This window comes from Tamandua tetradactyla, chromosome 3 (assembly GCF_023851605.1).
Source record: "Tamandua tetradactyla isolate mTamTet1 chromosome 3, mTamTet1.pri, whole genome shotgun sequence".
NCBI classification, from domain to species: domain Eukaryota; kingdom Metazoa; phylum Chordata; class Mammalia; order Pilosa; family Myrmecophagidae; genus Tamandua; species Tamandua tetradactyla.
The window spans coordinates 184,557,882-184,570,842 of NC_135329.1; the positions used below are offsets into that span (position 1 = coordinate 184,557,882).

At 36.2% G+C, this 12,961-nt stretch overlaps 1 pseudogene; it reads left to right on the forward strand.

Annotated features, from left to right (window-relative positions):
- Positions 1-11,091, forward strand: part of LOC143675855 (geranylgeranyl transferase type-2 subunit beta pseudogene) — a 39,736-nt pseudogene extending 28,645 nt beyond the window's left edge.
- Positions 11,092-12,961: the final 1,870 nt, after the last annotated feature.

The following is a 12,961-nucleotide window of genomic DNA, read 5'->3' on the forward strand; positions in this document are numbered from 1 at the left end:
GTTTCTCCAGGTGAGCAGTTATGTGCTCAATTTTGCTCTTTCTTCTTTTTTTAATATAGGCATTTAGGCAATAAATTTGCCTCTCATAATAGCCTTTGCTGCATCCCATAAGTTCTGATATGTTGTATTCTTATTTTCATTCATCTCCAGATACATACTGATCTCTCTAGCAATTTCTCCTTTGACCCAATGATTGTTTAAGAATGTGTTATTTAATCTCCATATGTTTGTGAAAGTTCTCATTCTTTGGTAGGTATTGATTTCCATCTTAACTCCATTGTGAACAGAGAAAGTTCTCTGAATAATTTCCATGTTCCTAAATTTATAAAGACGTGTTTTGTGCCCTAGCATATGATCTATCCTGAAGAATGTTCCATGAGCACTAAAGAATAATGTATATCTCAGTGTTTTGGTGTATAATGACCTACATATGTCCATTAGGTCTAATTCACTTATCAAATTATTTAAGTTCTCTATTTCCTTGTTGGTCCTCTGCCTGGTTGTTCTATCTATACAGAAGAGTGATATATTGAATTCTAATCAAGAAAATCAAATGCTTAGACACCAGCAAAAAATCGCCAGATATACTAGGAGCACAAATACGTGGCCCAGTCAAAGGCAACTACTAACACTTCAAATGAGATATAGGAGTTGAAACAACTGATTAAAGATGTTTTAAAAATTCTCCAAAATCAATTCAATAATTTGAAGTATATGTGGTCAAAGAACTGAAAGATATAAAGAAAACAGTGGGTGATCATACAGAAGAACTTGAAAGCTTGTGAAAAGAAATAGCAGAACAAATGAGAATGAAAGGCGCAATAGAAGAGTTGAAAAACACAATAGAGACAACAACAGCAATTAGAAGAGGCAGAAGAAAGGATTAGTGAACAAGAGGATAGTGCATCTGAAATACTATACACACACACACACACACACACACATACACACACACACAACAAACAGGGAAAGAATGGAGCAATATGAACAGGGAATCAGGGAATTGAATGTCAACATGAAGCACATAAGTATGCATGTTATAGGTATTCCAGGAGGAGAAGAGAAGGGAAAGAGGAAAAAAAGAATAATGGAGGAAATAATCACTGAAAGTTTCCCAACTCTTCTGACAGACATAAAATTACAGATCTAAGAAGTACAGCATACCTCAAACAGAATAGATCCAAGGAGATGTACTCCAAGACACTTGCTAATAAGATTGTCAACTGTCAAATAAAAAGAATGAATTCTGAAAGCAGCAAGAGATAAGTGATCCATCATAAACAGAGGATGCTTAAAAAACTATGGACTTCTCAGCAGAAACCATGGAGATGAGAAGGCAGTGCTATGACATATTTAAAATGCTGAGAAAGAAAAACTGCCAACTATGAATTCTATATCAAGCAAAAGTGTCCTTCAAAAATGAAGGGGAGTTAAAAATATTTACAAATGATCAGACAATGAGAGAGTTCATGAACAAGGCACCTGCTCTACAGGAAATACTGGAAGGAGTACTAAGGCAGATAGGAAAAGACAGGAGAGAGGAATGGAGAAGAGTATGGAAATCAGGATTATCAATAAGGGTAACTATAAGGGTAAAAAGAGAGAGTAAATAAAATATGACATAAAATTAAAAATAAAACAAAATGGTAGAAGAAAGTATAGCCTCTATGGTAATAATATTAAATGTTAATGGATTAAATTCCCCAATAAAAAGACATAACTGGCAGAATGGATTAAAACAAAAAACAGCATCTATCTATATGCTATCCACAAGAGACTCAATTTAGACCCAAGGACAAAACTTGTTCTAAAGTGAAAGATTGGAAAATGATATTTCACACAATCAACTATCAGAATAGAGTGGGGGTAGCTATATTAATATCACAAAAAAATACACTTTTGAATGTAAAACAATTTAAAAAGACTAGAAGGACACTGTGTCTTCATAAAAGGAACAATTCGTCAAGAAGAAACAACAGGAGTTGTTCTGGGAAGATGGCAAAGTAGGGTAAGTCAAGTTTACCTCTGCTCCAAGAAACTAACCATAAAAGTTACAGAAAAATTACTGGGATAGCAATTCCAGAGTATAAGTCACCTGGGAGGGTCTTCTACACCACTTAGAGGTCCCTGGGTGAAAAAGCAGAAGTATTGAGATTCAGAGAACTGAAGACAATCTGGCTAGTGCAAACAGTCTAATGAGTCACTTTCCAAACAGAGGCCCAGAGCCCTCAGGAGTGCAAGGACAGGGAAACAGGAACAATGAAGTAAGCCAAGCCACATTCCTTAAAAGCACTACCCTCACACGCACCACCCCTGACCCATGACCCCTGACGACCCTCACAACCCATGCACCTGAACCCCATTACCCACACTCCCTTTGCACTCCAAAAACCCCACCCCGACCCCCTTGCCTGTGCATCCCTGCTCCACACCCCCACCCCATGCATGTGCACAAGCCTGTCCCAGCTCAACCCACCTGCCCCACCCCTCCTGAGACCCACATCCAGCCCCTTGACCCCCACCTCCCTGTCCCTGCCTCTTGCAAGCAGTCACCTGTGCATCCAAGATGCAGGTGCTCACTTTCATAACCCAGGCCACACCCACACCCAGGCCATACAGTCATGCAACTCCATTCTGCCCTCCTAAGCTCTGTGCAAATGCACATCAGCATCCAACAGCCACAACCAGTGCACACATCCACTCACACCGTGCCCCCTCAGCTCTGGGCAAGTGCTGACCTGCTCATCCAGACCACACCCGCCCCCAGCCCATGCTGCCCCTAAGCTCTGCACACTCGCACACCAGGGCCCTGTTCCCCTGACAAATGCTCGAGCAAAGACACACCCTCTCCACTGGGCAGACATGTATCCATGCACTGACAGAGAAGATAGGATTTAACAAATGAGAATGACTGCTAAATCATTATATTGATATTTCTTTTGGTCTCCAGAGTCTCAGAGCAGCTAGAAGGAAAAATAAAAAATCGTGGAACTGTAACCCATACCAAACTTTAAAATCTGTCTATGACTACTTGTTAAAATGTACTTGGAAAGTTATTACCTTTTTGTATATACGTTATATTTCACAATAAAAAAACAATGTTAAAAAAAAAGAACATTTTATTCCATAGATAATAAACTGGAATCTGTGTACCTTCTAATTTCTGACAATATGTCTATGAAAATATTCTAATTTAAACCTTGGCACACAGAAGTGGCTGCGCAGTATGCTCAGGGTAGATACTGTGATGTGATAATGCTCATTGGTGTCTCTTCTGACAGCAGGAAATTCAGTTGGCTGTTAACATAGTGAAAAAATACCACTTTCAATAAAAATGGAGAAATAAGACCACACTATTTAATATTTATATACAGAAAATTACAAAGTTAAAGAGACAAAGTGGGACAAGAAATCAAAGTTCCTGGAAATGAGTCTGGGGTGGGAAAAAATGAGAATATGACAGGTTGAAGCAAAATCAATATAAAAATCATTAGTATTCACCTTTCCTTTTGTACACATCATGTTTTTAATTTTTAAAAAATTGTAAAAGCATTGATTTTCAGCACTTGTCTTTAGTAAAGACAACTGAAAATGTAATTCATTTTCCAACCAATTTTATATTTATGTTTAGTAAAACAAAGTAGGTAGAATAATTTCACATAATCCTGCAACATGAGCAGCATAACTCTGAGAATTTACCTAGCTGGGACAAAGCTTAAGTTTTTAACTATTGGGTACATTTTCGTAACAAATAAAGCAAAGGAGTTCAAGTAGCTTCTCTAATTGTTAAAGGTTAAAACTGTGCCCCCTACAAAAATATCTAGGAATGTGATCCTATTTGGAAAAATTTTCTCTGAAGATATTGTTAGCTAAAATGAGGCCAAACTGGGTGAAGATGAGTCTTAATCCAATCTGCATGGTGTTCTTATAAGAAGAAGTTTGGACACAGTAGTAGGAGACAGACAGAGCTAGAGATGGCCGTATGACAGGCAGAGAATGAGCTATGTCAAGGAGCATCATGGATTTCCAGCCACCACCAGAACCCTACAGACAACAGAGGAGTCATGGCCTAGCTGACATCTTGATTTTGGACTTCTGATCTCCAAAAATATAAGACAATAAATTCCTATTGCTTTAAGTCACCCACTATGTGGTACTGTGTTACGGCAGTCCCAGGAAACTACGACACATCAATGAATAAGTTTGAACCAAGGTTCACTATGGATTATTCAGTCACAGAGTCCTGCAAAGGAGCTATAATATTATGGATATTATAGAATATTATATTTTCTTATGAGATTTTGAAAAACAAATCCAAATCAATAACAAGGAAAAGTAAAAATAATATCTAAAACTGTGTAGCATAGAAAAGGATAATGCCAACCTCTCATTGCAGAGATAATTAATTGTAAAAAAAAAATCTACTATTGGAATACTTTCAAGTATTTATTCAATTAAATGGTGGCTAAGTTATACAGGGAAAACAAAACTCTCCAAACGAGTTCATTACATATTTCACTTTGCAACATATTCTACATTCTAAAGCTCTAATAAAGGCCGGAGAGCAGTATTAAAGAATAAAGTTGCAGAAAAATAGCTAAGTAAATAAACCACAATGTCAAAAAGATTTTTTATTACTGATATAGTTATTAGCTAGTTATCTAACCATAGTATTGCATTTGTATACTTTTGAGTGAGCTTTCAACAATAAAAGCAACTTACCTTTACAATTGGTTATTAGACTATCTGAGAAATAAGAATGCCAAATACTCATGCTTAGTTACTTTAGTCTTCATTGACTATACCAATATTTTTGTGGACAAATTAGTAAAGTTGTAAGGGACGATAAGAACCCAAAATGTATACATTGGCAAAGTAGACAAATTTTAGACAAAGTAGACAAATTTTAAGATTGAAGAGATCTCAATCATGAGCATATATATTGTTTGTGTTGTAATAATTTGTAGGTGCAGGCAGGTCAAATATGCTACTACCCTTTGGCAAAGATCTAGGGCAGAAACGAAGTCATAAAAATACTATGGATTTCCTAGAGGCAGAACAATCTTTTCCCTTTATACACTTAAAAATATGTAATTGGTTCACTGGTTCCTAAAGCTTCTACAGGTGAACTCTTGAATGATCCAAAACTATTGAATGACTTTACATCATTCCATTCACAGTCTCATTCTCAAATATTAATATATGTATAAAGAAAAAGAAAAGGCAAGTGTTTGGAAAATAAATATGAACCAAATTATTCTTTTAAAAATAGCCGGCATGTTGAGGAACATATATTCTACTACCATAAGTCAGCCGCGTAATTTTACCAATGGATCTGTGGTGGTTTGGAGCTATGTACTCCAGAAAAAACATGTTCTTAGGTGAACTCTCCTAAAGGAGACTTTTTGATGAGGTTGCTTAAGTTAAAGTAAAACCCAACTGAATCAGATTGGGCTTTGATTCTCTACTGAAGGCCTTAAAAGGAATGTCAGAGAGAGAGAGAGAGAAGGCAAGCCAGAGAGGAACAGCCAGAAGCTAAAAGTCAAGAGAGAAGGAGAAGACAGGAGCGCCCTCTGTTCATGTTTCCATGTGACAGAAAAATCAAGGACCTAGGATAACCAGCAGCCAGCCTCAGAATGCCACGGTCTTCAGGGAGAAAGCGTGACACCTTGATTTTGGACTTCTCTTAGCCTCAAAACCTAAGTCAATAAATTCCCATTGTTTAAGCCAATTCCCTGCAAGGTATTTGTTTTGGCAGCCAAAAACTAAAACTGAAATATAATCACCTTGGTGCCACTATTAATAGAAGCAGGTACTTAAATATCTCTTTATTGCCATAGTCCCATTATTTTAGGAATGAAGGAGTTAGGAATGAACACAGTGATCATATTTCTTTATTTATTTAAAATAGACCATTTTTAAGGAAGAGTATCAGAAAACAGCTAATGACTTCAAAAATCCAGTAAGATTAGTCATTACTGATGTAGAAATAAGACCATGTGTTTGTGCATGTTTGTGTATTTTTTATGACTGGTTTTCTGTCATGGATGTAAATAATAGCCTTTAGCTTTAACTCTCTTAACTAATGGAATGCATATACTGTATATATTACATAAGTTTCTGTGTTTTATTCCCCTTGTACTGTTCAGTACAGTCTAAATGATGTTCAATTGGAGTGGCAATATTAGACATTCATTTAAAGGTTGCAGCAAGTTTATCATTCAAATCCAGTTTTCCTGGACTTTTATTTTCTAGTCGTTTGCTATTTTCTGATTGTTTGGATACTACCAAAGCAGTGCCAGTATTAGTGCACTTTCAAACAAATATGTGACAAAGAATCAAGCAAAACATCCTATCCTCCAGTCCATTGGCTTTTAAAATTTAAGGATAACAGAGAAACAAACCCCAGGCCCACACAGAATATCATCAGGATTCATTATCATGACATTTAGTAACTAGAGTGATCCCCCATACTTCACATAGGCTCCCCTGATCAAATTGGGTGACAGAAGCTGGTGTCCATCCTTGAGTGCTCTCCACTGCTGTGAAGGTCTTCAAAATAGCAGCAGCTGAGAAGTCATTTGAACAGACTTGGGGGGGGATATACAGAAAGAAGCAACCTGAAATGAAGTTAATTTCCATCCTCAAGAAGACATTGCCTTTCAAAAGTGAAATGGAATTAAAAATGAATTCACAAGGCACTCAATTTTAGAAATAATGTTTAAAATTTTGAGCCTAAAAGCCTGATTGCAAAGGTCAGGCAAGTCTTTTCTATCTCTGATTGAATATAATATCTACTATGCACAAAGATGGAATGAAAGACAAAAATAGACATTAGGAACAAGGAAAATACATGCAGAGACATTGAAGTCAAGGGTAGTGATAAAGGGCGTTAATTTCCTGGCTACTGAGACAAATACCATACAATGGGTTGGGGTAAATAATGGAATTTATTGGCTCATAGTTGGAAGAAGTCCAAGATCAAGGCATCAGCAAGGTGATGCTTTCTCCCCCAATACTGTGGCATTCTGGGGCTGGCTGCTGCAGATCCTGAGATCCTTGGCTTTTCTGTCACATGGCAAAGCACATGGCAATGTCCTTTTTTCTCTCTTCCAGTCCTGTTGACTTCCAGCTTCTACTCCTTCCTTGGCCTTCTCCCTGTGGCCTTCTCTAATAGGTAATTGTGTTAAAGAGCATACTGATTCCATTGACCACACCTTAACAAAAAATAACATTTTCAAAGGCCCTGCTTACAGTGGGTTCATACTCATAGGAATGGATTAAGATTAGAACATATATTTGTGGGGTGCATAATTCAACCTACACTTGGGACTTGTCTTTGTATTATCATTAATTCCTCTGCGTCCTCCTTCAGAGTACAAGCTCCTTTGGGCCACATCTTAATCACTGAACATTCACAATACAAGTTGTGCTCAGTATCTCTGTGAAATATGGTGTTCCCTTGAAAATGAGAAGACCTAGGAAAAGTGAATTTTAAGTGAAGGGAAATCTTTTAGCTAGTTGTTTACTTATAGTCTAAACCAAATTATACTGATACATCAACAGGACATCTCAGTTCATTCCTTCCACAGACATATATTGAGACCTCGCAGAGGCAAAGCACTCCAGATAGGCCCCATGGCACAAAATGGAGGACAAAGCCAGGGTCATGGCCATCAGACAGCTTAGGAGATACAAAACCTCCTCAAACACTTGTAATATGGCAATTGTAGTGCATGGTACCAAAGGCAATAGATCTACAAACAAAATGCCATTGCTAACGTGTTACCAGTAGGTGGGAATGAGGCTATGCAATGTGTTTGGAATGATTTAGTCGGCATTTTCAGCCTGTAGGTAAAGTCCCGCAGATCTCTGTAAGCCTTGTTTTCACCTGAGATTTCTACAGGCTCTCAGATAGCTCTAGGCTGTGTTAGTCAATATAAAAAAATGCGCTGAAGTTTTGCTTACATGACAACCACAGGCTATTAAGGACTTTTATGTCTTGCAGGCTTTACTCATCCAGGAAATGAACTATCAGAATATATGATGAGACTAGAAGTTACATTTGGAGCTCATTATATGTGCGTCCTTCTGAAATTGTTGAATCCATAATTCTCTTGTTCTGTAGGCAGAAAAATATGCAAGCTTTCATAAATCTGGTGCCCACTCAATGGTCTAAATACATTATAAATACAAGTATATAAAAATCCCTCCATTTTAAGAACAGAGCCAACTTAATGAGTAATTTTAATAACAAGTATTAGTGACAAGTAATATAAGGGACAATTATTCTCATTAGGAAATTTTCATCAGTTTATAATTTACTATTGATCAATCAGAAGCAGCCGTCAGGGACATTTTATGCATAAGGTCTGCTCTTACCTTGTGAGCAAAACATTCAGCCAGAAAGTATTTAGGGTTGTTTATGGATTTGATTTCCGAATATTTTATTATTTTTTATTTTTATCATCTCTTTATCAAGAATGGCCCTTATAGCTATATTCATAACAAACATTAGCTAACATTTAATGAACATCTATTATGTGCCATTCATAGAAAGCAAATGGTTAAGAATCAGTTCTTGCTCTCATCCTAAAATCTGGAGTTGGGGCTTAATATAATGTGTTTACACATTTATTAATGTATAATGAAGCAGTCTTTATAATTTTACATAATGGAGCAGTCTTTATAATTTTAAATGAAATTTTATAAATGTTAAATTAAAAATTATATCTCATGGTAATTAAAAACTTTCTAATATAGACTTACATTTGGTCAAATTATCAAGAATAGAAATTGTATCATAGCAACCAAAAATCTATACTAAAAAAATATTTATTTAATGTTGGAACTTTAGAAATTCTACTATGACACTAAGAAAGAAAACAAGATGTGTGTGACAATCACCACCTTTCAAAACTGCGCTGGAGTCCTACCAATGCAGCAGATGGGAAAAAAGAAATAAGCACTATACAAACTGGGAAGAAAGAGATTTTTTTATTTTCATCTCTCTACAGACAAATTTTCTGGATGCAAGATCAATCTTGGTGCAAAATCTACTAGAATTCCTCCATACTGGTTATAGTCAATTAGTATATAAAACAAAAATAATAATGATGATAATTAATGATGACTAACACTGGGTTAAGCACTTTTCTTGGGTTGTTTCATAAACTCACAAATTCCAATGAAATTTTTTCTTGCCATTATAACCTTTTAAAAAACCTGTGCTTTGGAGATGTTGAATAACTTATATAGGAGTTTGCAGCTAATCTACAGCATAACCACACTCAATTTCAATTGTCTGATATTATAGCCCATAAACCTAGCCATTGTTTTTGTCATATTTCTTCCCCTAAAAGCTTTGGTTTTCTTTCACTGGGCCTGTAAAACCTCTTTAGTCAATCAAATAATTGCTAAGGCAAACACTTTGCCTGTTCTATATGTCAGTAAAAGGACAGAGGGGCATTTTGAAATATTGCGTTCTCTAAAAGAGAAGATTTACCAAAAGCATACAACTACTGTTTCTGTATGTCCTTATGCTATAAATGTATGTCTAGTTCCTTCATCTGTACTTGGCTTTAGCCATTCCTTACCCTTGGGACACGATTACGTGTTGTGATGGTTAATTTTATGTCAATGTGGCTGGACTGTACTGCCCAGTTGTTTGGTCCAACCTTTAGTTTATATGTTGCTGTGATGTATTTTGTATTTGATGTCAGCTGACTTCAAGTTAAGGAGATTGTCCTCATCCAATCAGTGGACGGCCTTAAGAGCAAAAATAGAGGTTTCTCAAATAATGAAACATTCTGCCTCAAGACTGCAGCATAGGAGTTTTGCCTGAGTTTCTAGCCTGCCAGCCTGCCAGCCTGCCCTGTGAATTTTGGACTTTGCCAGCTGCCACAATCGTGTGAGCCAATTCCTTAAAGCAATCTCTTTAGAGATACTGTTTATTGGTTCTGTTTTTCTGGAGAATTCTGACAGATGTAGCACTTAAAATAAAGACGAAATTATTAGAGACCTAAATTTCAAATGGGATTAATGATCTTTGAATAGCATACAAATTTTCTGCTTCAAAATATTATTGGAAGAGCTTGAAAGGCTCTCTTTTCCCTCTCAGACTGGGTACACTGCAGAAAGATGTTGTTATCATGTCAGATGCACCTGACACCCTATTAATGGAAAAACATGCAGGTTATGTTGAATCCTATGGCTCAAAGAAAAATGATTATGAATAGCACATCTGAGTATTTGAGAACGGGTGGCATCTATTGGGGTTTCACAGTAATGGATCTCATGAAACAACTTCATTGAATGAACAGAGAAGAAATTCTGACACTTATTAAGTCTTGCCAGTGTGAGTGGGGTGGAGTAAGTCCAAGTATTGAGCATGATCCTCATCTTCTGTACACTTAGTGCTATCCAGACTACTTTGTTTGATAGTATTAATGTTATTGATATCAATAAAGTTGTAGAATATGTTCTAAGTCTACAAAAAGATGTTGGATTTTTTGCTGGAGACATTTGGGGAAAAACTGGTACATGATTTTCTGTTTGTACAGTAGCAACCCTGGCCCTATTAGAGAGGATGGATTATAAATGTGGAAAAGGCAACTGATTTTGTTTTGTCTTATATGAACTTTGATGGTGGATTTGGTTGCAGACCAGGTTCTGTATCCCATGTTGGGCAGATCTATTGTTGCACAGAATTCCTGGCTATTACTAGTTAGTTGCATCAAGTAAATTCCAATTTACTGGGTTGTGGTTTAGTGAATGACAGCTACCTACCATCAGGAGACTCAGTGGAAGGCCAGAGAAGTTACCAGATGTATGCTATTCATAGTGAGTGAGAGGTTTCAATGGATTGATGGAGAGAAACTGCATAGTTTCATTTTGGCAAGTCAAGATGAAAAAAACTGGAGGATTTGCAGACAGGTCAGGAAATATGGTAGGTCCTTTTCATACCTTACTTGAAATTGCTGGACTATTACTTCTGGGAGAAGAACAGATGAAAAAATTGTTAGTACTATTTTTCACATCCCTGAAGAAGTACCTTGGAAAGTGAATATTCAGCCTGAATTAGTGAGCTAGATTTGTTAATGCAAATGTTGCTTAGTATAATTTTGCCATCTTAACACTCTGTATTTGAAGTGCTTATCAGATTTTTAAATGGTGACTCTAAATCTCTTGAAATTTTGTATATGAATTTTGTTGTTAGTTTTAATAAATTGTGTAAAATAAATATTGGAAAATAAAGACCTATCTTTAGCTTTAAGTTTTTCTTCTGAGATATTGTTATTCTTAGTACCATTTATTTTTATTTATGCTTATGTATTTTTGCTCATGTTTTCATAATAAAGCAAACTTATACTGTAGTTTAATAACTCTTGGGGCAGTTTTGAAGTACAACTTGATTCTTCCCCATGTACTCCCTTCATACATTGCATAATGATAATGTAAATTTTTGTGTCAACGAGATTAACTGTTAAATATGGAAAGTCCCATGTAATGATCTAAAAGGTGCACAACAATACATAAAATTAAAATTTATTGAGCACCTATCCCACAAAAGGCAGTCTGCTAATAGCTACAGAGGATATAAAGCTGCTACTAGTCTATAAGTAATCTTACAGAATTTAAAACTGAGGGGGTGCAAGGGCAGTTCAATGGTAGAATTCTCGCCTGCCAGGCAGGAGATGCAAGTTCAATTTCCAGTCCATGCACTTCTCTCAAAACAAACAAGCAAAACAAACAAAAAGCTGCATGCTTCTTCAAAAGAACTAATTTGGTTAACCAGACTTTTTCTCTTCTTCAATTAAACATTGTTGAATAATATTATTCACACATGGGTTTCAGCTCTACCTCTGTTGAAGTGGGAAAGTTAAAACCATACATAAATTCAGTCCTCTTTCTTAAACTCCATATAAATCTATCCAACAACTCTTAGATTTCTTCAACTAGTCTACACAAACATATCTTACCTAAAACTGAACACAGCATTCTCTTTTCCCATTCTAACTCCACATTTTCTCAAATTATTGTACCTATCTTATGATAATGATACCAATCAAAAGCAGTGGATTCTCCATCCATACACTCAAATGGCCAATTCCTGAGTCACTAAGGTTTCAAAGAGAGAAAGTTTATTGCTAGGTGCAAAGCAGGAGATCAAATGGGCTATGGGCCTAAAAATCTGTCTCCTCAAACTGTAGTAACCCCAACAGTTTTAGAGTATCAAAAGCTGGGCAGGTTTTAGGATAATAAGCACAACAGCTCAAGATGACAAGGTTAGAGGTGATATAATTATTGAGCATGCGCAGATGGGGTACATGCTTAGTCACAGACCATATGTATAAAATTGCAGCCACTGCGCATGTCAGGTGGGCCAATTTTGGTTAGATCCTGCTCCATCTATAGCAAAATAGTTTGGGACTTGGGGTGGGTTAATTCTGGGCTGACTCAAGGGTCTTCATTAATAAACATTAGGGGCAGTCTTTAGTGATCATATGACTCTACAGTTGTAATATAGAATAAGGGGGTACAAATGGGGGCCAGTCACAAGGTTTTCACAATCACATGATAAAGACTATATAATCATACCATCATTTTCAGAGATCAAGGCAGTTGGAATACAGTTCAGAAATTTCATTTCCGGCTACTCTAATATAGAAGAAGGTAAAAGAAGCATCTATATAGTGATTCAGTGATCATAATCATTTGTTATATTCTAATTTTTCAGTTACGTAAATTTACTATTTATTGTACATTAAACATTTGTTCCACATAAGCTCATACCATGTGGATAATTTCCTTTACCAACTTTTAAAATAGTGTGTGTTCAGTCAACTCTGGGATTACTAAATTTGCGGCATTAACTAAGTACTGCAAGAAACTGAGTTTATTTTTCAAACATGCTATCTTACTATTGTTAATAAAAATAGAAAGTAAGTGTTGAATATAA